Here is a 17,954-nt window from a genome sequence, read left to right as displayed (position 1 = left end):
GCCCGGGCCGGTCCGGTGCAGAGTCACATGTCCGCAGACGCTGGGGTGGTCTTTCGGCAACGTGGCGGGACCTGGCATGCCCGTGGCACAGCTGGCATGGCCGGGCAGCACAGGCCTGGTACCGGCTGTCCTGCAGAGGGCCAGGCTCTCCATCCAGGCTCAGGTGCAGGGTCTGCTGCCCCCATCTTGAACCAGCCCTGCCAAGGCCCGCTCTTGTCTGGGTCTGGGCACCAGGCTCCCCATCTCCCATCGCTGCCAGGCTCTCCAGCTCCTGTCGAGCCTCCTGGCAGCTCCTGTCCCCTGGGGGACGGATGCGATAGAACAGGCTAGCCCCTGGAAGCACAGGCAAGCTCCCTGGGCGCTGTGCACCAGGTCCAGCCCGAAAGCGCCAGGGCCCAGCGGGTTCAGCCAGCAGGCTGCTGGCTGGGCGGCCTGGAGCCCTCGGTAGCCAGAAGAGCGTCTCCCGAGGCCTGAGGAAGCAGGACACCGAGGAGGTCATGCCAAGGTGGCCCCAAGGAGCCCCGCTGCCGCGGCTGGCCAGAGGCGCTGGAACGTGAGCCAGGCTGGCGCCGTGCCAGACGGAGGCGGGGAGGCCTGGGTGCACAGCACTCAGCCCACCCTGCTGGGCACCAGGCGTAGGCTGGGGCCACGTGACCAGCAAGCCCCAGAGACAGGGGCCCGAGACTCAGTGGCAGAGAGAGGAAGAGCCCCACCCCACCCGTGAGGGACAAAGGAGAGGTGGCAACCCGAGACCAGGCCCTTAGGAGCAGGGAAAGTGGGCACCCGGGGCTTGGGAAGACCTGGGGAGGCGGCGGCTAGGGGGTCCTCATGCCCCTGAGAAGCCTGGGGCCGTCGTGACTGAAATCTGCCTGGTGAGCGGGTTGGCTCTGGCAAGCCCGTGGCATCAGCCTGACACTTGTGAAGGGCCCCCTCGAGGCTCTCAGAGGGGGGAGTCTGGGCCTCAAGTGTGAGTCAGCTGGGCCAGGGCCAGACTCTCCGTCCCCTGAGGCCGTGACGCCCCAAGAGCTGGGCCCGAGGGCACGCTGGCCACGGGGAGGCAACGTGGGGAGTCACCCAGGGCTGGGCAGCAGGAGCTCAGGGTGTGGCCCCAGCCTGGGCCCGTGACAAGCATCTGTGGAGTGGGCCAGCTGCTCCAGCCCAGGTCCTGCTGTGGCTGAGGCTGGGGGCCTGGCAGGAACTTGCTGGGCCAGGAGCGGCTGGAAGGCCTAAAAGGTGAGGCAGCTGGTAGGGGGCACCTGGATTTGAACCAGGGACCTCTTGATCTGCAGTCAAATGCTCTACCCCTGAGCTATACCCCCTGGCCCGCAGGGACACCCTCAATTAGCACCTTCGAAGCTGCCCTGCCACACCCACAGCAGCTGGATCCCAGAGGCGTGGCCACTGGCAGGGAGAAGCCTGCCCAGGGCCCAGCTGCCAGCCCTGGCCCTGGGGGCCGGGGCCAGCCCCTCCTCGGGGGTCCCCAGCCCCCAGGATGCCCTCTGCTCGAGCCCTGGGCCTCCCCCATTGCCACGGAAGCCCTGGCCACCCCCGCAGTTTGTGCTGAGCGCTGCCCTCCCCGCCAGTGTGAGGGGAACTTCACCCAGGCGGGCACCCAGCAGGAAGGGCCCCCGGGTGCCAACACCAGCCCCATTCCCCAGAACGCCCGCCTGAAAGCCTTGCTGGGACTTTGGGGTCCACTGGTGGTGGTGGTGGGGGGGGCCCACAGGCAAGGAAGCCTGTCCCTCAGGCAGCAGAAGCCGTGGCGCTTGGGGCCTTTCAGAAGGCAGGTCTGGGCCTGGGTGGCCAGCCCGCAGGCCCATCTGCGTTTGGCCGTCGGCATGAAGCCCGGGCCGGTCCGGTGCAGAGTCACATGTCCGCAGACGCTGGGGTGGTCTTTCGGCAACGTGGCGGGACCTGGCATGCCCGTGGCACAGCTGGCATGGCCGGGCAGCACAGGCCTGGTACCGGCTGTCCTGCAGAGGGCCAGGCTCTCCATCCAGGCTCAGGTGCAGGGTCTGCTGCCCCCATCTTGAACCAGCCCTGCCAAGGCCCGCTCTTGTCTGGGTCTGGGCACCAGGCTCCCCATCTCCCATCGCTGCCAGGCTCTCCAGCTCCTGTCGAGCCTCCTGGCAGCTCCTGTCCCCTGGGGGACGGATGCGATAGAACAGGCTAGCCCCTGGAAGCACAGGCAAGCTCCCTGGGCGCTGTGCACCAGGTCCAGCCCGAAAGCGCCAGGGCCCAGCGGGTTCAGCCAGCAGGCTGCTGGCTGGGCGGCCTGGAGCCCTCGGTAGCCAGAAGAGCGTCTCCCGAGGCCTGAGGAAGCAGGACACCGAGGAGGTCATGCCAAGGTGGCCCCAAGGAGCCCCGCTGCCGCGGCTGGCCAGAGGCGCTGGAACGTGAGCCAGGCTGGCGCCGTGCCAGACGGAGGCGGGGAGGCCTGGGTGCACAGCACTCAGCCCACCCTGCTGGGCACCAGGCGTAGGCTGGGGCCACGTGACCAGCAAGCCCCAGAGACAGGGGCCCGAGACTCAGTGGCAGAGAGAGGAAGAGCCCCACCCCACCCGTGAGGGACAAAGGAGAGGTGGCAACCCGAGACCAGGCCCTTAGGAGCAGGGAAAGTGGGCACCCGGGGCTTGGGAAGACCTGGGGAGGCGGCGGCTAGGGGGTCCTCATGCCCCTGAGAAGCCTGAGAAGCCTGAGAAGCCTGAGAAGCCCGGGGCCGTCGTGACTGAAATCTTCCTGGTGAGCGGGTTGGCTCTGGCAAGCCCGTGGCATCAGCCTGACACTTGTGAAGGGCCCCCTCGAGGCTCTCAGAGGGGGGAGTCTGGGCCTCAAGTGTGAGTCAGCTGGGCCAGGGCCAGACTCTCCGTCCCCTGAGGCCGTGACGCCCCAAGAGCTGGGCCCGAGGGCACGCTGGCCACGGGGAGGCAACGTGGGGAGTCACCCAGGGCTGGGCAGCAGGAGCTCAGGGTGTGGCCCCAGCCTGGGCCCGTGACAAGCATCTGTGGAGTGGGCCAGCTGCTCCAGCCCAGGTCCTGCTGTGGCTGAGGCTGGGGGCCTGGCAGGAACTTGCTGGGCCAGGAGCGGCTGGAAGGCCTAAAAGGTGAGGCAGCTGGTAGGGGGCACCTGGATTTGAACCAGGGACCTCTTGATCTGCAGTCAAATGCTCTACCCCTGAGCTATACCCCCTGGCCCGCAGGGACACCCTCAATTAGCACCTTCGAAGCTGCCCTGCCACACCCACAGCAGCTGGATCCCAGAGGCGTGGCCACTGGCAGGGAGAAGCCTGCCCAGGGCCCAGCTGCCAGCCCTGGCCCTGGGGGCCGGGGCCAGCCCCTCCTCGGGGGTCCCCAGCCCCCAGGATGCCCTCTGCTCGAGCCCTGGGCCTCCCCCATTGCCACGGAAGCCCTGGCCACCCCCGCAGTTTGTGCTGAGCGCTGCCCTCCCCGCCAGTGTGAGGGGAACTTCACCCAGGCGGGCACCCAGCAGGAAGGGCCCCCGGGTGCCAACACCAGCCCATTCCCCAGAACGCCCGCCTGAAAGCCTTGCTGGGACTTTGGGGTCCACTGGTGGTGGTGGTGGGGGGGGCCCACAGGCAAGGAAGCCTGTCCCTCAGGCAGCAGAAGCCGTGGCGCTTGGGGCCTTTCAGAAGGCAGGTCTGGGCCTGGGTGGCCAGCCCGCAGGCCCATCTGCGTTTGGCCGTCGGCATGAAGCCCGGGCCGGTCCGGTGCAGAGTCACATGTCCGCAGACGCTGGGGTGGTCTTTCGGCAACGTGGCGGGACCTGGCATGCCCGTGGCACAGCTGGCATGGCCGGGCAGCACAGGCCTGGTACCGGCTGTCCTGCAGAGGGCCAGGCTCTCCATCCAGGCTCAGGTGCAGGGTCTGCTGCCCCCATCTTGAACCAGCCCTGCCAAGGCCCGCTCTTGTCTGGGTCTGGGCACCAGGCTCCCCATCTCCCATCGCTGCCAGGCTCTCCAGCTCCTGTCGAGCCTCCTGGCAGCTCCTGTCCCCTGGGGGACGGATGCGATAGAACAGGCTAGCCCCTGGAAGCACAGGCAAGCTCCCTGGGCGCTGTGCACCAGGTCCAGCCCGAAAGCGCCAGGGCCCAGCGGGTTCAGCCAGCAGGCTGCTGGCTGGGCGGCCTGGAGCCCTCGGTAGCCAGAAGAGCGTCTCCCGAGGCCTGAGGAAGCAGGACACCGAGGAGGTCATGCCAAGGTGGCCCCAAGGAGCCCCGCTGCCGCGGCTGGCCAGAGGCGCTGGAACGTGAGCCAGGCTGGCGCCGTGCCAGACGGAGGCGGGGAGGCCTGGGTGCACAGCACTCAGCCCACCCTGCTGGGCACCAGGCGTAGGCTGGGGCCACGTGACCAGCAAGCCCCAGAGACAGGGGCCCGAGACTCAGTGGCAGAGAGAGGAAGAGCCCCACCCCACCCGTGAGGGACAAAGGAGAGGTGGCAACCCGAGACCAGGCCCTTAGGAGCAGGGAAAGTGGGCACCCGGGGCTTGGGAAGACCTGGGGAGGCGGCGGCTAGGGGGTCCTCATGCCCCTGAGAAGCCTGAGAAGCCTGAGAAGCCCGGGGCCGTCGTGACTGAAATCTGCCTGGTGAGCGGGTTGGCTCTGGCAAGCCCGTGGCATCCAGCCTGACACTTGTGAAGGGCCCCCTCGAGGCTCTCAGAGGGGGGAGTCTGGGCCTCAAGTGTGAGTCAGCTGGGCCAGGGCCAGACTCTCCGTCCCCTGAGGCCGTGACGCCCCAAGAGCTGGGCCCGAGGGCACGCTGGCCACGGGGAGGCAACGTGGGGAGTCACCCAGGGCTGGGCAGCAGGAGCTCAGGGTGTGGCCCCAGCCTGGGCCCGTGACAAGCATCTGTGGAGTGGGCCAGCTGCTCCAGCCCAGGTCCTGCTGTGGCTGAGGCTGGGGGCCTGGCAGGAACTTGCTGGGCCAGGAGCGGCTGGAAGGCCTAAAAGGTGAGGCAGCTGGTAGGGGGCACCTGGATTTGAACCAGGGACCTCTTGATCTGCAGTCAAATGCTCTACCCCTGAGCTATACCCCCTGGCCCGCAGGGACACCCTCAATTAGCACCTTCGAAGCTGCCCTGCCACACCCACAGCAGCTGGATCCCAGAGGCGTGGCCACTGGCAGGGAGAAGCCTGCCCAGGGCCCAGCTGCCAGCCCTGGCCCTGGGGGCCGGGGCCAGCCCCTCCTCGGGGGTCCCCAGCCCCCAGGATGCCCTCTGCTCGAGCCCTGGGCCTCCCCCATTGCCACGGAAGCCCTGGCCACCCCCGCAGTTTGTGCTGAGCGCTGCCCTCCCCGCCAGTGTGAGGGGAACTTCACCCAGGCGGGCACCCAGCAGGAAGGGCCCCCGGGTGCCAACACCAGCCCATTCCCCAGAACGCCCGCCTGAAAGCCTTGCTGGGACTTTGGGGTCCACTGGTGGTGGTGGGGGGGGGGGCCCACAGGCAAGGAAGCCTGTCCCTCAGGCAGCAGAAGCCGTGGCGCTTGGGGCCTTTCAGAAGGCAGGTCTGGGCCTGGGTGGCCAGCCCGCAGGCCCATCTGCGTTTGGCCGTCGGCATGAAGCCCGGGCCGGTCCGGTGCAGAGTCACATGTCCGCAGACGCTGGGGTGGTCTTTCGGCAACGTGGCGGGACCTGGCATGCCCGTGGCACAGCTGGCATGGCCGGGCAGCACAGGCCTGGTACCGGCTGTCCTGCAGAGGGCCAGGCTCTCCATCCAGGCTCAGGTGCAGGGTCTGCTGCCCCCATCTTGAACCAGCCCTGCCAAGGCCCGCTCTTGTCTGGGTCTGGGCACCAGGCTCCCCATCTCCCATCGCTGCCAGGCTCTCCAGCTCCTGTCGAGCCTCCTGGCAGCTCCTGTCCCCTGGGGGACGGATGCGATAGAACAGGCTAGCCCCTGGAAGCACAGGCAAGCTCCCTGGGCGCTGTGCACCAGGTCCAGCCCGAAAGCGCCAGGGCCCAGCGGGTTCAGCCAGCAGGCTGCTGGCTGGGCGGCCTGGAGCCCTCGGTAGCCAGAAGAGCGTCTCCCGAGGCCTGAGGAAGCAGGACACCGAGGAGGTCATGCCAAGGTGGCCCCAAGGAGCCCCGCTGCCGCGGCTGGCCAGAGGCGCTGGAACGTGAGCCAGGCTGGCGCCGTGCCAGACGGAGGCGGGGAGGCCTGGGTGCACAGCACTCAGCCCACCCTGCTGGGCACCAGGCGTAGGCTGGGGCCACGTGACCAGCAAGCCCCAGAGACAGGGGCCCGAGACTCAGTGGCAGAGAGAGGAAGAGCCCCACCCCACCCGTGAGGGACAAAGGAGAGGTGGCAACCCGAGACCAGGCCCTTAGGAGCAGGGAAAGTGGGCACCCGGGGCTTGGGAAGACCTGGGGAGGCGGCGGCTAGGGGGTCCTCATGCCCCTGAGAAGCCTGAGAAGCCTGAGAAGCCTGAGAAGCCCGGGGCCGTCGTGACTGAAATCTGCCTGGTGAGCGGGTTGGCTCTGGCAAGCCCGTGGCATCAGCCTGACACTTGTGAAGGGCCCCCTCGAGGCTCTCAGAGGGGGGAGTCTGGGCCTCAAGTGTGAGTCAGCTGGGCCAGGGCCAGACTCTCCGTCCCCTGAGGCCGTGACGCCCCAAGAGCTGGGCCCGAGGGCACGCTGGCCACGGGGAGGCAACGTGGGGAGTCACCCAGGGCTGGGCAGCAGGAGCTCAGGGTGTGGCCCCAGCCTGGGCCCGTGACAAGCATCTGTGGAGTGGGCCAGCTGCTCCAGCCCAGGTCCTGCTGTGGCTGAGGCTGGGGGCCTGGCAGGAACTTGCTGGGCCAGGAGCGGCTGGAAGGCCTAAAAGGTGAGGCAGCTGGTAGGGGGCACCTGGATTTGAACCAGGGACCTCTTGATCTGCAGTCAAATGCTCTACCCCTGAGCTATACCCCCTGGCCCGCAGGGACACCCTCAATTAGCACCTTCGAAGCTGCCCTGCCACACCCACAGCAGCTGGATCCCAGAGGCGTGGCCACTGGCAGGGAGAAGCCTGCCCAGGGCCCAGCTGCCAGCCCTGGCCCTGGGGGCCGGGGCCAGCCCCTCCTCGGGGGTCCCCAGCCCCCAGGATGCCCTCTGCTCGAGCCCTGGGCCTCCCCCATTGCCACGGAAGCCCTGGCCACCCCCGCAGTTTGTGCTGAGCGCTGCCCTCCCCGCCAGTGTGAGGGGAACTTCACCCAGGCGGGCACCCAGCAGGAAGGGCCCCCGGGTGCCAACACCAGCCCATTCCCCAGAACGCCCGCCTGAAAGCCTTGCTGGGACTTTGGGGTCCACTGGTGGTGGTGGTGGGGGGGGCCCACAGGCAAGGAAGCCTGTCCCTCAGGCAGCAGAAGCCGTGGCGCTTGGGGCCTTTCAGAAGGCAGGTCTGGGCCTGGGTGGCCAGCCCGCAGGCCCATCTGCGTTTGGCCGTCGGCATGAAGCCCGGGCCGGTCCGGTGCAGAGTCACATGTCCGCAGACGCTGGGGTGGTCTTTCGGCAACGTGGCGGGACCTGGCATGCCCGTGGCACAGCTGGCATGGCCGGGCAGCACAGGCCTGGTACCGGCTGTCCTGCAGAGGGCCAGGCTCTCCATCCAGGCTCAGGTGCAGGGTCTGCTGCCCCCATCTTGAACCAGCCCTGCCAAGGCCCGCTCTTGTCTGGGTCTGGGCACCAGGCTCCCCATCTCCCATCGCTGCCAGGCTCTCCAGCTCCTGTCGAGCCTCCTGGCAGCTCCTGTCCCCTGGGGGACGGATGCGATAGAACAGGCTAGCCCCTGGAAGCACAGGCAAGCTCCCTGGGCGCTGTGCACCAGGTCCAGCCCGAAAGCGCCAGGGCCCAGCGGGTTCAGCCAGCAGGCTGCTGGCTGGGCGGCCTGGAGCCCTCGGTAGCCAGAAGAGCGTCTCCCGAGGCCTGAGGAAGCAGGACACCGAGGAGGTCATGCCAAGGTGGCCCCAAGGAGCCCCGCTGCCGCGGCTGGCCAGAGGCGCTGGAACGTGAGCCAGGCTGGCGCCGTGCCAGACGGAGGCGGGGAGGCCTGGGTGCACAGCACTCAGCCCACCCTGCTGGGCACCAGGCGTAGGCTGGGGCCACGTGACCAGCAAGCCCCAGAGACAGGGGCCCGAGACTCAGTGGCAGAGAGAGGAAGAGCCCCACCCCACCCGTGAGGGACAAAGGAGAGGTGGCAACCCGAGACCAGGCCCTTAGGAGCAGGGAAAGTGGGCACCCGGGGCTTGGGAAGACCTGGGGAGGCGGCGGCTAGGGGGTCCTCATGCCCCTGAGAAGCCTGAGAAGCCTGAGAAGCCTGAGAAGCCCGGGGCCGTCGTGACTGAAATCTGCCTGGTGAGCGGGTTGGCTCTGGCAAGCCCGTGGCATCAGCCTGACACTTGTGAAGGGCCCCCTCGAGGCTCTCAGAGGGGGGAGTCTGGGCCTCAAGTGTGAGTCAGCTGGGCCAGGGCCAGACTCTCCGTCCCCTGAGGCCGTGACGCCCCAAGAGCTGGGCCCGAGGGCACGCTGGCCACGGGGAGGCAACGTGGGGAGTCACCCAGGGCTGGGCAGCAGGAGCTCAGGGTGTGGCCCCAGCCTGGGCCCGTGACAAGCATCTGTGGAGTGGGCCAGCTGCTCCAGCCCAGGTCCTGCTGTGGCTGAGGCTGGGGGCCTGGCAGGAACTTGCTGGGCCAGGAGCGGCTGGAAGGCCTAAAAGGTGAGGCAGCTGGTAGGGGGCACCTGGATTTGAACCAGGGACCTCTTGATCTGCAGTCAAATGCTCTACCCCTGAGCTATACCCCCTGGCCCGCAGGGACACCCTCAATTAGCACCTTCGAAGCTGCCCTGCCACACCCACAGCAGCTGGATCCCAGAGGCGTGGCCACTGGCAGGGAGAAGCCTGCCCAGGGCCCAGCTGCCAGCCCTGGCCCTGGGGGCCGGGGCCAGCCCCTCCTCGGGGGTCCCCAGCCCCCAGGATGCCCTCTGCTCGAGCCCTGGGCCTCCCCCATTGCCACGGAAGCCCTGGCCACCCCCGCAGTTTGTGCTGAGCGCTGCCCTCCCCGCCAGTGTGAGGGGAACTTCACCCAGGCGGGCACCCAGCAGGAAGGGCCCCCGGGTGCCAACACCAGCCCATTCCCCAGAACGCCCGCCTGAAAGCCTTGCTGGGACTTTGGGGTCCACTGGTGGTGGTGGTGGGGGGGGCCCACAGGCAAGGAAGCCTGTCCCTCAGGCAGCAGAAGCCGTGGCGCTTGGGGCCTTTCAGAAGGCAGGTCTGGGCCTGGGTGGCCAGCCCGCAGGCCCATCTGCGTTTGGCCGTCGGCATGAAGCCCGGGCCGGTCCGGTGCAGAGTCACATGTCCGCAGACGCTGGGGTGGTCTTTCGGCAACGTGGCGGGACCTGGCATGCCCGTGGCACAGCTGGCATGGCCGGGCAGCACAGGCCTGGTACCGGCTGTCCTGCAGAGGGCCAGGCTCTCCATCCAGGCTCAGGTGCAGGGTCTGCTGCCCCCATCTTGAACCAGCCCTGCCAAGGCCCGCTCTTGTCTGGGTCTGGGCACCAGGCTCCCCATCTCCCATCGCTGCCAGGCTCTCCAGCTCCTGTCGAGCCTCCTGGCAGCTCCTGTCCCCTGGGGGACGGATGCGATAGAACAGGCTAGCCCCTGGAAGCACAGGCAAGCTCCCTGGGTGCTGTGCACCAGGTCCAGCCCGAAAGCGCCAGGGCCCAGCGGGTTCAGCCAGCAGGCTGCTGGCTGGGCGGCCTGGAGCCCTCGGTAGCCAGAAGAGCGTCTCCCGAGGCCTGAGGAAGCAGGACACCGAGGAGGTCATGCCAAGGTGGCCCCAAGGAGCCCCGCTGCCGCGGCTGGCCAGAGGCGCTGGAACGTGAGCCAGGCTGGCGCCGTGCCAGACGGAGGCGGGGAGGCCTGGGTGCACAGCACTCAGCCCACCCTGCTGGGCACCAGGCGTAGGCTGGGGCCACGTGACCAGCAAGCCCCAGAGACAGGGGCCCGAGACTCAGTGGCAGAGAGAGGAAGAGCCCCACCCCACCCGTGAGGGACAAAGGAGAGGTGGCAACCCGAGACCAGGCCCTTAGGAGCAGGGAAAGTGGGCACCCGGGGCTTGGGAAGACCTGGGGAGGCGGCGGCTAGGGGGTCCTCATGCCCCTGAGAAGCCTGAGAAGCCTGAGAAGCCCGGGGCCGTCGTGACTGAAATCTGCCTGGTGAGCGGGTTGGCTCTGGCAAGCCCGTGGCATCAGCCTGACACTTGTGAAGGGCCCCCTCGAGGCTCTCAGAGGGGGGAGTCTGGGCCTCAAGTGTGAGTCAGCTGGGCCAGGGCCAGACTCTCCGTCCCCTGAGGCCGTGACCAGCCCGCAGGCCCATCTGCGTTTGGCCGTCGGCATGAAGCCCGGGCCGGTCCGGTGCAGAGTCACATGTCCGCAGACGCTGGGGTGGTCTTTCGGCAACGTGGCGGGACCTGGCATGCCCGTGGCACAGCTGGCATGGCCGGGCAGCACAGGCCTGGTACCGGCTGTCCTGCAGAGGGCCAGGCTCTCCATCCAGGCTCAGGTGCAGGGTCTGCTGCCCCCATCTTGAACCAGCCCTGCCAAGGCCCGCTCTTGTCTGGGTCTGGGCACCAGGCTCCCCATCTCCCATCGCTGCCAGGCTCTCCAGCTCCTGTCGAGCCTCCTGGCAGCTCCTGTCCCCTGGGGGACGGATGCGATAGAACAGGCTAGCCCCTGGAAGCACAGGCAAGCTCCCTGGGTGCTGTGCACCAGGTCCAGCCCGAAAGCGCCAGGGCCCAGCGGGTTCAGCCAGCAGGCTGCTGGCTGGGCGGCCTGGAGCCCTCGGTAGCCAGAAGAGCGTCTCCCGAGGCCTGAGGAAGCAGGACACCGAGGAGGTCATGCCAAGGTGGCCCCAAGGAGCCCCGCTGCCGCGGCTGGCCAGAGGCGCTGGAACGTGAGCCAGGCTGGCGCCGTGCCAGACGGAGGCGGGGAGGCCTGGGTGCACAGCACTCAGCCCACCCTGCTGGGCACCAGGCGTAGGCTGGGGCCACGTGACCAGCAAGCCCCAGAGACAGGGGCCCGAGACTCAGTGGCAGAGAGAGGAAGAGCCCCACCCCACCCGTGAGGGACAAAGGAGAGGTGGCAACCCGAGACCAGGCCCTTAGGAGCAGGGAAAGTGGGCACCCGGGGCTTGGGAAGACCTGGGGAGGCGGCGGCTAGGGGGTCCTCATGCCCCTGAGAAGCCTGAGAAGCCTGAGAAGCCTGAGAAGCCCGGGGCCGTCGTGACTGAAATCTGCCTGGTGAGCGGGTTGGCTCTGGCAAGCCCGTGGCATCAGCCTGACACTTGTGAAGGGCCCCCTCGAGGCTCTCAGAGGGGGGAGTCTGGGCCTCAAGTGTGAGTCAGCTGGGCCAGGGCCAGACTCTCCGTCCCCTGAGGCCGTGACGCCCCAAGAGCTGGGCCCGAGGGCACGCTGGCCACGGGGAGGCAACGTGGGGAGTCACCCAGGGCTGGGCAGCAGGAGCTCAGGGTGTGGCCCCAGCCTGGGCCCGTGACAAGCATCTGTGGAGTGGGCCAGCTGCTCCAGCCCAGGTCCTGCTGTGGCTGAGGCTGGGGGCCTGGCAGGAACTTGCTGGGCCAGGAGCGGCTGGAAGGCCTAAAAGGTGAGGCAGCTGGTAGGGGGCACCTGGATTTGAACCAGGGACCTCTTGATCTGCAGTCAAATGCTCTACCCCTGAGCTATACCCCCTGGCCCGCAGGGACACCCTCAATTAGCACCTTCGAAGCTGCCCTGCCACACCCACAGCAGCTGGATCCCAGAGGCGTGGCCACTGGCAGGGAGAAGCCTGCCCAGGGCCCAGCTGCCAGCCCTGGCCCTGGGGGCCGGGGCCAGCCCCTCCTCGGGGGTCCCCAGCCCCCAGGATGCCCTCTGCTCGAGCCCTGGGCCTCCCCCATTGCCACGGAAGCCCTGGCCACCCCCGCAGTTTGTGCTGAGCGCTGCCCTCCCCGCCAGTGTGAGGGGAACTTCACCCAGGCGGGCACCCAGCAGGAAGGGCCCCCGGGTGCCAACACCAGCCCATTCCCCAGAACGCCCGCCTGAAAGCCTTGCTGGGACTTTGGGGTCCACTGGTGGTGGTGGGGGGGGGGGCCCACAGGCAAGGAAGCCTGTCCCTCAGGCAGCAGAAGCCGTGGCGCTTGGGGCCTTTCAGAAGGCAGGTCTGGGCCTGGGTGGCCAGCCCGCAGGCCCATCTGCGTTTGGCCGTCGGCATGAAGCCCGGGCCGGTCCGGTGCAGAGTCACATGTCCGCAGACGCTGGGGTGGTCTTTCGGCAACGTGGCGGGACCTGGCATGCCCGTGGCACAGCTGGCATGGCCGGGCAGCACAGGCCTGGTACCGGCTGTCCTGCAGAGGGCCAGGCTCTCCATCCAGGCTCAGGTGCAGGGTCTGCTGCCCCCATCTTGAACCAGCCCTGCCAAGGCCCGCTCTTGTCTGGGTCTGGGCACCAGGCTCCCCATCTCCCATCGCTGCCAGGCTCTCCAGCTCCTGTCGAGCCTCCTGGCAGCTCCTGTCCCCTGGGGGACGGATGCGATAGAACAGGCTAGCCCCTGGAAGCACAGGCAAGCTCCCTGGGCGCTGTGCACCAGGTCCAGCCCGAAAGCGCCAGGGCCCAGCGGGTTCAGCCAGCAGGCTGCTGGCTGGGCGGCCTGGAGCCCTCGGTAGCCAGAAGAGCGTCTCCCGAGGCCTGAGGAAGCAGGACACCGAGGAGGTCATGCCAAGGTGGCCCCAAGGAGCCCCGCTGCCGCGGCTGGCCAGAGGCGCTGGAACGTGAGCCAGGCTGGCGCCGTGCCAGACGGAGGCGGGGAGGCCTGGGTGCACAGCACTCAGCCCACCCTGCTGGGCACCAGGCGTAGGCTGGGGCCACGTGACCAGCAAGCCCCAGAGACAGGGGCCCGAGACTCAGTGGCAGAGAGAGGAAGAGCCCCACCCCACCCGTGAGGGACAAAGGAGAGGTGGCAACCCGAGACCAGGCCCTTAGGAGCAGGGAAAGTGGGCACCCGGGGCTTGGGAAGACCTGGGGAGGCGGCGGCTAGGGGGTCCTCATGCCCCTGAGAAGCCTGAGAAGCCTGAGAAGCCTGAGAAGCCCGGGGCCGTCGTGACTGAAATCTGCCTGGTGAGCGGGTTGGCTCTGGCAAGCCCGTGGCATCAGCCTGACACTTGTGAAGGGCCCCCTCGAGGCTCTCAGAGGGGGGAGTCTGGGCCTCAAGTGTGAGTCAGCTGGGCCAGGGCCAGACTCTCCGTCCCCTGAGGCCGTGACCAGCCCGCAGGCCCATCTGCGTTTGGCCGTCGGCATGAAGCCCGGGCCGGTCCGGTGCAGAGTCACATGTCCGCAGACGCTGGGGTGGTCTTTCGGCAACGTGGCGGGACCTGGCATGCCCGTGGCACAGCTGGCATGGCCGGGCAGCACAGGCCTGGTACCGGCTGTCCTGCAGAGGGCCAGGCTCTCCATCCAGGCTCAGGTGCAGGGTCTGCTGCCCCCATCTTGAACCAGCCCTGCCAAGGCCCGCTCTTGTCTGGGTCTGGGCACCAGGCTCCCCATCTCCCATCGCTGCCAGGCTCTCCAGCTCCTGTCGAGCCTCCTGGCAGCTCCTGTCCCCTGGGGGACGGATGCGATAGAACAGGCTAGCCCCTGGAAGCACAGGCAAGCTCCCTGGGTGCTGTGCACCAGGTCCAGCCCGAAAGCGCCAGGGCCCAGCGGGTTCAGCCAGCAGGCTGCTGGCTGGGCGGCCTGGAGCCCTCGGTAGCCAGAAGAGCGTCTCCCGAGGCCTGAGGAAGCAGGACACCGAGGAGGTCATGCCAAGGTGGCCCCAAGGAGCCCCGCTGCCGCGGCTGGCCAGAGGCGCTGGAACGTGAGCCAGGCTGGCGCCGTGCCAGACGGAGGCGGGGAGGCCTGGGTGCACAGCACTCAGCCCACCCTGCTGGGCACCAGGCGTAGGCTGGGGCCACGTGACCAGCAAGCCCCAGAGACAGGGGCCCGAGACTCAGTGGCAGAGAGAGGAAGAGCCCCACCCCACCCGTGAGGGACAAAGGAGAGGTGGCAACCCGAGACCAGGCCCTTAGGAGCAGGGAAAGTGGGCACCCGGGGCTTGGGAAGACCTGGGGAGGCGGCGGCTAGGGGGTCCTCATGCCCCTGAGAAGCCTGAGAAGCCTGAGAAGCCTGAGAAGCCCGGGGCCGTCGTGACTGAAATCTGCCTGGTGAGCGGGTTGGCTCTGGCAAGCCCGTGGCATCAGCCTGACACTTGTGAAGGGCCCCCTCGAGGCTCTCAGAGGGGGGAGTCTGGGCCTCAAGTGTGAGTCAGCTGGGCCAGGGCCAGACTCTCCGTCCCCTGAGGCCGTGACGCCCCAAGAGCTGGGCCCGAGGGCACGCTGGCCACGGGGAGGCAACGTGGGGAGTCACCCAGGGCTGGGCAGCAGGAGCTCAGGGTGTGGCCCCAGCCTGGGCCCGTGACAAGCATCTGTGGAGTGGGCCAGCTGCTCCAGCCCAGGTCCTGCTGTGGCTGAGGCTGGGGGCCTGGCAGGAACTTGCTGGGCCAGGAGCGGCTGGAAGGCCTAAAAGGTGAGGCAGCTGGTAGGGGGCACCTGGATTTGAACCAGGGACCTCTTGATCTGCAGTCAAATGCTCTACCCCTGAGCTATACCCCCTGGCCCGCAGGGACACCCTCAATTAGCACCTTCGAAGCTGCCCTGCCACACCCACAGCAGCTGGATCCCAGAGGCGTGGCCACTGGCAGGGAGAAGCCTGCCCAGGGCCCAGCTGCCAGCCCTGGCCCTGGGGGCCGGGGCCAGCCCCTCCTCGGGGGTCCCCAGCCCCCAGGATGCCCTCTGCTCGAGCCCTGGGCCTCCCCCATTGCCACGGAAGCCCTGGCCACCCCCGCAGTTTGTGCTGAGCGCTGCCCTCCCCGCCAGTGTGAGGGGAACTTCACCCAGGCGGGCACCCAGCAGGAAGGGCCCCCGGGTGCCAACACCAGCCCATTCCCCAGAACGCCCGCCTGAAAGCCTTGCTGGGACTTTGGGGTCCACTGGTGGTGGTGGTGGGGGGGGCCCACAGGCAAGGAAGCCTGTCCCTCAGGCAGCAGAAGCCGTGGCGCTTGGGGCCTTTCAGAAGGCAGGTCTGGGCCTGGGTGGCCAGCCCGCAGGCCCATCTGCGTTTGGCCGTCGGCATGAAGCCCGGGCCGGTCCGGTGCAGAGTCACATGTCCGCAGACGCTGGGGTGGTCTTTCGGCAACGTGGCGGGACCTGGCATGCCCGTGGCACAGCTGGCATGGCCGGGCAGCACAGGCCTGGTACCGGCTGTCCTGCAGAGGGCCAGGCTCTCCATCCAGGCTCAGGTGCAGGGTCTGCTGCCCCCATCTTGAACCAGCCCTGCCAAGGCCCGCTCTTGTCTGGGTCTGGGCACCAGGCTCCCCATCTCCCATCGCTGCCAGGCTCTCCAGCTCCTGTCGAGCCTCCTGGCAGCTCCTGTCCCCTGGGGGACGGATGCGATAGAACAGGCTAGCCCCTGGAAGCACAGGCAAGCTCCCTGGGCGCTGTGCACCAGGTCCAGCCCGAAAGCGCCAGGGCCCAGCGGGTTCAGCCAGCAGGCTGCTGGCTGGGCGGCCTGGAGCCCTCGGTAGCCAGAAGAGCGTCTCCCGAGGCCTGAGGAAGCAGGACACCGAGGAGGTCATGCCAAGGTGGCCCCAAGGAGCCCCGCTGCCGCGGCTGGCCAGAGGCGCTGGAACGTGAGCCAGGCTGGCGCCGTGCCAGACGGAGGCGGGGAGGCCTGGGTGCACAGCACTCAGCCCACCCTGCTGGGCACCAGGCGTTGGCTGGGGCCACGTGACCAGCAAGCCCCAGAGACAGGGGCCCGAGACTCAGTGGCAGAGAGAGGAAGAGCCCCACCCCACCCGTGAGGGACAAAGGAGAGGTGGCAACCCGAGACCAGGCCCTTAGGAGCAGGGAAAGTGGGCACCCGGGGCTTGGGAAGACCTGGGGAGGCGGCGGCTAGGGGGTCCTCATGCCCCTGAGAAGCCTGAGAAGCCTGAGAAGCCTGAGAAGCCCGGGGCCGTCGTGACTGAAATCTGCCTGGTGAGCGGGTTGGCTCTGGCAAGCCCGTGGCATCAGCCTGACACTTGTGAAGGGCCCCCTCGAGGCTCTCAGAGGGGGGAGTCTGGGCCTCAAGTGTGAGTCAGCTGGGCCAGGGCCAGACTCTCCGTCCCCTGAGGCCGTGACGCCCCAAGAGCTGGGCCCGAGGGCACGCTGGCCACGGGGAGGCAACGTGGGGAGTCACCCAGGGCTGGGCAGCAGGAGCTCAGGGTGTGGCCCCAGCCTGGGCCCGTGACAAGCATCTGTGGAGTGGGCCAGCTGCTCCAGCCCAGGTCCTGCTGTGGCTGAGGCTGGGGGCCTGGCAGGAACTTGCTGGGCCAGGAGCGGCTGGAAGGCCTAAAAGGTGAGGCAGCTGGTAGGGGGCACCTGGATTTGAACCAGGGACCTCTTGATCTGCAGTCAAATGCTCTACCCCTGAGCTATACCCCCTGGCCCGCAGGGACACCCTCAATTAGCACCTTCGAAGCTGCCCTGCCACACCCACAGCAGCTGGATCCCAGAGGCGTGGCCACTGGCAGGGAGAAGCCTGCCCAGGGCCCAGCTGCCAGCCCTGGCCCTGGGGGCCGGGGCCAGCCCCTCCTCGGGGGTCCCCAGCCCCCAGGATGCCCTCTGCTCGAGCCCTGGGCCTCCCCCATTGCCACGGAAGCCCTGGCCACCCCCGCAGTTTGTGCTGAGCGCTGCCCTCCCCGCCAGTGTGAGGGGAACTTCACCCAGGCGGGCACCCAGCAGGAAGGGCCCCCGGGTGCCAACACCAGCCCATTCCCCAGAACGCCCGCCTGAAAGCCTTGCTGGGACTTTGGGGTCCACTGGTGGTGGTGGGGGGGGGGGCCCACAGGCAAGGAAGCCTGTCCCTCAGGCAGCAGAAGCCGTGGCGCTTGGGGCCTTTCAGAAGGCAGGTCTGGGCCTGGGTGGCCAGCCCGCAGGCCCATCTGCGTTTGGCCGTCGGCATGAAGCCCGGGCCGGTCCGGTGCAGAGTCACATGTCCGCAGACGCTGGGGTGGTCTTTCGGCAACGTGGCGGGACCTGGCATGCCCGTGGCACAGCTGGCATGGCCGGGCAGCACAGGCCTGGTACCGGCTGTCCTGCAGAGGGCCAGGCTCTCCATCCAGGCTCAGGTGCAGGGTCTGCTGCCCCCATCTTGAACCAGCCCTGCCAAGGCCCGCTCTTGTCTGGGTCTGGGCACCAGGCTCCCCATCTCCCATCGCTGCCAGGCTCTCCAGCTCCTGTCGAGCCTCCTGGCAGCTCCTGTCCCCTGGGGGACGGATGCGATAGAACAGGCTAGCCCCTGGAAGCACAGGCAAGCTCCCTGGGCGCTGTGCACCAGGTCCAGCCCGAAAGCGCCAGGGCCCAGCGGGTTCAGCCAGCAGGCTGCTGGCTGGGCGGCCTGGAGCCCTCGGTAGCCAGAAGAGCGTCTCCCGAGGCCTGAGGAAGCAGGACACCGAGGAGGTCATGCCAAGGTGGCCCCAAGGAGCCCCGCTGCCGCGGCTGGCCAGAGGCGCTGGAACGTGAGCCAGGCTGGCGCCGTGCCAGACGGAGGCGGGGAGGCCTGGGTGCACAGCACTCAGCCCACCCTGCTGGGCACCAGGCGTAGGCTGGGGCCACGTGACCAGCAAGCCCCAGAGACAGGGGCCCGAGACTCAGTGGCAGAGAGAGGAAGAGCCCCACCCCACCCGTGAGGGACAAAGGAGAGGTGGCAACCCGAGACCAGGCCCTTAGGAGCAGGGAAAGTGGGCACCCGGGGCTTGGGAAGACCTGGGGAGGCGGCGGCTAGGGGGTCCTCATGCCCCTGAGAAGCCTGAGAAGCCTGAGAAGCCCGGGGCCGTCGTGACTGAA

The 17,954-nt window shown here is 68.5% G+C and overlaps 3 non-coding genes across 3 annotated transcripts; all 3 read right to left on the bottom strand.

The window, feature by feature from the left end:
- Nucleotides 1-1,247: 1,247 nt before the first annotated feature.
- TRNAC-GCA (transfer RNA cysteine (anticodon GCA)) lies at nucleotides 1,248-1,319 on the bottom strand. Its single transcript has one exon. It is a non-coding gene; the product is annotated as a tRNA-Cys (tRNA).
- A 1,798-nt stretch (nucleotides 1,320-3,117) lies between these two features.
- On the bottom strand, nucleotides 3,118-3,189 carry TRNAC-GCA (transfer RNA cysteine (anticodon GCA)). Its single transcript has one exon. It is a non-coding gene; the product is annotated as a tRNA-Cys (tRNA).
- Nucleotides 3,190-4,978: 1,789 nt separating this feature from the next.
- On the bottom strand, nucleotides 4,979-5,050 carry TRNAC-GCA (transfer RNA cysteine (anticodon GCA)). The gene has a single exon. It is a non-coding gene; the product is annotated as a tRNA-Cys (tRNA).
- Nucleotides 5,051-17,954: the final 12,904 nt, after the last annotated feature.

The sequence above is a fragment of the Notamacropus eugenii genome, chromosome 3, assembly GCF_028372415.1.
Source record: "Notamacropus eugenii isolate mMacEug1 chromosome 3, mMacEug1.pri_v2, whole genome shotgun sequence".
Classification (NCBI taxonomy): Eukaryota; Metazoa; Chordata; class Mammalia; order Diprotodontia; family Macropodidae; genus Notamacropus; species Notamacropus eugenii.
Note: the sequence above shows the minus strand (reverse complement) of the source record. Positions and strands in the feature narration are given on the sequence as shown.